Below are 5548 nucleotides of genomic sequence, written 5' to 3' on the forward strand. Positions count from 1 at the left end.
AAATAAACGGTTTGAGTGTGTGTATTTTGTTATATTGAACTGGTAGCGTGTCTTGTTATATTTAACTAGTAGTGTGTCTTGTTATATTTAACTGGTAGTGTGTCTTGTTATATTTAACTAGTTGTGTGTAACCTGGAGTTCTTAAGACAAATAAACGGTTTGAGTGTGTGTATTTTGTTATATTGAACTGGTAGCGTGTCTTGTTATATTTAACTGATAGCGTGTCTTGTTATATTTAACTGAGCTACTAGTTAAATATAACAAGACACACTACTAGTTAAATATAACAAGACACGCTATCAGTTAAATATAACAAGACACGCTAAGTTAAATATAACAAGACACGCTACCAGTTCAATATAACAAAATACACACACTCAAACCGTTTATTTGTCTTAAGAACTCCAGGTTATAGTTTCCTCCATTAAATGTCTTTGGTGAAGCGTTGTACGGTGTAGTCGGATTCTAAAGTTTAAAAACAAATTATATTCAAGTGATCTGAGTTACATCTATGTGAACTAGACGCTAAATGGGATCTTAGTTGAAGGCGTTAAATATAACAAGACACACTACTAGTTAAATATAACAAGACACACAACTAGTTAAATATAACACGACACACAACTAGTTAAATATAACACGACACACAACTAGTTAAATATAACACGACACACAACTAGTTAAATATAACACGACACACAACTAGTTAAATATAACAAGACACACTACTAGTTAAATATAACAAGACACGCTACTAGTTAAATATAACAAGACACCGTTGTTGTTGGGTAATGATGTTTAAGCATATATCGAAAGTTTTTTGGAATTTTGAATAAACTCGGTTTGTGTATATAATAAAAACCGTTTATTTGTCTTAAGAACTCCAGGTTACACACAACCAGTTAAATATAACAAGACACACTACCGATGAACGTTGCTGTTGGGGTATGTTCAAGTACATGATGAACGTTGCTGTTGGGGTATGTTCAAGTACATTTTGAACGTTGTTCTTACGGTATGTTCAAGCACATGATGTACGTTGCTGTTGGGGTATGTTCAAGTACATAGTTGTTAAGAATATAACTAGCCGGGGGAGATTGTAATTTACACGTGGAGACTTGATTTTGGTTGTTAAGAATATAACTAGCCGGGGGAGATTGTAATTTACACACGGAGACTTGATTTTGGTTGTTAAGAATATAACTAACCGGAGTAGATTGTAATTTACACGCGGAGACTTGATTTTGGTTGTTAAGAATATAACTAGCCGGTGAAAGTTTGTGTTGTTTCTTAAGGAAGTTGGTGAGAAGTGTTGTTAAGAGGGGACCGAGGCTGTGACTAAAGGAACCAGCTCCAAGTAGGTCTGAAATTTTTATTAATTTCAAATGAATCTACTTTCACGGCCAGGGCGCCGACTAAGAATGTTCGGACCGTGCACAAAAAATTTGAAAAAAAAACAAACTGGAATTAGTGAACATACGTGGATAATACCGAAGAAGTCATCCTAAGTTTTAAAATAAACTTGAGGGATGAAATGTCTAAGATAGGCTGGGGTAGATTTGGCCGTACTCGGAGTCGGATTCATCTTCGTCTCTGGATGCGGATCATAGACGAAATAATAATGATGTCTGTCGTGAGAAACGCCCTTTGGGATTGAACGTAGTCTCGGGTGTGTATGCGGTGCGCGACTGAGGGTACTTGGTCGCATTGGTTATTCTTATTTTGAGGTCGTGTGTGATGCTATCACTCCTTCTTCGGTCTGGATTATCGTGTCGTTTCTTACGATCCGTGTCTTGGTTTTCTGGATCTGCGGTGTTTAAGTCTGAATGTTTTTCGTGGTCGATGTGGTTTGCGTGAACTTATCTTCATGGTCTCATAATGCTAGGGGTTTGTGGGCGAACGCTCTGAAGTGCTTGCAGTTATTATAAAATACTACCAGAGGACGCTGTTAGAAGTATAGGACTGGTAAAACTGAAAACTCAAATAAATGTTTGTTTTATATTAACTCAGAAAATGTTTGAATGTACAGAACCACGGTGAATGTTTGGATATACAGCAAACGCGATGAATATATTGTTATTTTTTTAAATTAATTTGAAACTGGTAATAAAATTGAAGTTGGTTAATGATTTTATATAGTTATTTCAGTTTTTTATTAAAACAAATTTACTTGTGAACCTAAATTTAGTCTCCTTTTTTTTACTTAATGAAACGATACGAAAATAAATAACTATTTCTTCCTCCAGCGTAGCTTAGATTTTGTTGATGCAGTAGGTTTGTCATTCATGCGCCGTTTAACTTATCCGTGCAAGTATTTTACTGAGGAATAGAATAATAAATTGTAGGAAGAGAAAGGAATGCTTGAACAAAAAATATTCAGGAGAATGTACTTTATCTCTTGTCCTAGCTCTACGTTTTGTATCATATTGTAGCGGAATGGACATCTGACGACACATATATCTAATAGTTTGATTTATATATGGGCATCCGGGATCGCCAGTGTCACTATTTTGAACTGAGCACAAGCTATCTGGAAAAGAACGCATGCTTACTTATCAAAACTTGACAGTTATATTCTTTAATATGATAAGAGATTCGTTGATTGGTACTTACTTTAGCGTGTAGTGAAAGACCATTTATAAAAGCACTGAAAGAAATTTCACCAGTTGTTGTGGTTGAAATTGTGAATAAGTTGATATTTACTAAAACTTGTATAACAGTCTGAGACCTAGAGGCTAGAGAAAGCAAGTACCGTTTGTTATTTTTCAAAAGCCCCAAGGACATTAGAAAGGGAGCAAATGAAACAAACAAACAACAACAACAACAACAACAACAAAAATAGGTGGCGATTAGATGAAAATAAAGTTTTTGTGTTCGAAAATAGTTCAGTTGATGATGGCTTTCACGTTTGATAACTTTCTGGTCTAAAAAGTCCGTTTACAATATGGATGTTGTTGTATTGACGTAACTCGTCTTTGTCTCGTCTAATATACGAGATGTTGTATAAATGGCTTCCATTACGGAAAACAAAACAAATGTCTAATAGCACGTTATAAGTTTGTGATTTAGCCCTCGTACTATTGATGAGTATCATGCAGTTAAAGCGTGCATACTAATATTACAAGTTCTACACTTATTGTCTCCATTCTTATACATAACATATAAACTCGTACATATGCTCTTACAAGGACTTGCAGTATGTATTCAATCAAAGGTTGGGCGCGGGTTAACCCTGTGGTATATTCCACTGGACTATACGCCGTGGGTACGTTATAACAGTGTCAGTCAGTATTTTAGCGTGTATGGTGAGCGGTAAGGTATTGTTGACTGGCTTTCTTCCTTCTGATTGGTAGGTCAGAATTAGATACTGCTGTAGAAAGCTCGGTAGCTCTCTCATAAATACAAATGCTGTCAAATATTAGTGATTCTCGGAAATTCTTTTCGACACTATTGAATTATGGAAGTATGCCTGTGTCCAAGGTATTTAATCAAAAAATAAAGTAATATTCCAACATTACACGATCAGTCGGTTGATCACATATATATTTTACGTTTAGCGAATTTAATTACGCTGTATCATTTTTACCTTTTGATTCCAGTTTATTTTTCTTAATCCCAATTTTGTTTGTTGATATTTATTCACGTGGTGTTATTCTTACCTTTTAATCCCAGTTTTGTCTTTTGATATCCATTCACGTGGCATTATCTTTACCTATCAATCCCAGTTTTGTCTGTTGATATTTATTCACATGGCATTATCTTTACCTCTTAATCCCAGTTTTTCTGTTGATATTTATTCACGTGGCATTATTTTTACCTCTTCATCCCAGTTTTGTCTGTTGATAGTTATTCATTTGCGTTATCCCGAATTCCTAATCCCAATTTTGTTTGTTGATACTTATTCACGTGGTGTTATCCTTACCTATCAATCCCAGTGTTGTCTGTTGATATCCATTCACGTGGCATTATCCTTACTTTGTAATCCCAATTTTGTCTGTTGATACTTATTCACGTGGCGTTATCCTTACTTCGTAATCCCAGTTTTGTCTGTTGATATCCATTCACGTGGCGTTATCCTGACCTCTTAATCCCAGTTTTGTCTGTTGATATTTATTCACGTGGCATTATCTTTACTTCTTAATCCCAGTTTTGTCTCTTGATAGTTATTCACGTGGTGTTATCCTTACTTCGTAATCCCAGTTTTGTATGTTGATATCCATTCACGTGGCGTTATCCTGACCTCTTAATCCCAGTTTTATCTGTTGATAGTTATTCACGTGGAGTTATCCTAACTTCGTAATCCCAGTTTTGTGTGTTGATATCCATTCACGTGGCATAATCCTGACCTCTTAATCCCAGTTGTGTATGCTTATATTTATTCACGTGACATTATCCTTACCTCTTAGCCCCAGTTGTGTATGTTGATATTTATTCACGTGGTGTAAGGCATACCTCGTGATTTTACTTTTTACTTTTTGTCTAATTAAATGCACTTTGTGTCAGATGTTGTGCTTTAGTATGATACTTAGAGTGTAAATTAACAAAACTAACTAGATTATCGTTGTAGTAACAATATATATTAGTAAAGTACTAATTGAAAATTAGAGAAATTTGCTAACGAAACTCGTGGAAACTTTAAGACTTGTAAACCGAAACACGTTGCAGAACAATATTTTTAAAGCAGCAGGAAGGGGAAAGAATGGAAATGCTATAATCTCTACAAGTCTGGAAAGATTACAGAAAGTTCAACATGTTAAGAAACTTGACAGAAATGCTTTCATTTTGACGAAAACAAAGACAACGTGAAAATTGAAAAATGACTTCGTCTATTAGAACTGAATGGAAGTTTTCCCTTTAAAAACAACACCTAATGTCAACTGGGACACATTTACGCTGAATCAGTAAAAAAATACTGGACTATTTTAAGTCATCATGTGTAATGGAGTGTTTAACAGCAAATATGGTGATGACAGTTTGTTTTATCTTCCAAATTAGAAATGGTGCTTGTATTATCATTACAAATACACATCTTGTCAGCAGATAGACGAGGGATGTTGACAATGATGTATTAATATCGCAAGTCTGTCGTCGTGTCTGCCTTGTGTTCTCCGTGTTAATTAAAATGATAAAAGACCTAACGTTACAGAATTTTCTATATAACAAAATTCTTAGCCCGTATGCACTATTAACGTTTCGGCGCTTAATGTATAAACAATGAAACTGGATGACATATTTTTCATTTTGTATTTGTTCATTGGTTTAGGTTAGGTGTGTGAGAAGAGCAAAACGTAAGAATGTACGTCGATAGGTTATGTTCAAGCACATGATGAACGTTGTTCTTACGGTATGTTCAAGCACATGATGAACGTTGTTCTTACGGTATGTTCAAGTACATGATGAACGTTGCTGTTGGGGTATGTTCAAGTACATTTTGAACGTTGTTCTTACGGTATGTTCAAGTACATTTTGAACGTTGTTCTTACGGTATGTTCAAGTACATGATGAAAAAATCAAGTCTCCGCGTGTAAATTACAATCTCCCCCGGCTA

The sequence above is a fragment of the Limulus polyphemus genome, unplaced genomic scaffold (genome assembly GCF_000517525.1).
Source record: "Limulus polyphemus unplaced genomic scaffold, Limulus_polyphemus-2.1.2 Scaffold2746, whole genome shotgun sequence".
Classification (NCBI taxonomy): domain Eukaryota; kingdom Metazoa; phylum Arthropoda; class Merostomata; order Xiphosura; family Limulidae; genus Limulus; species Limulus polyphemus.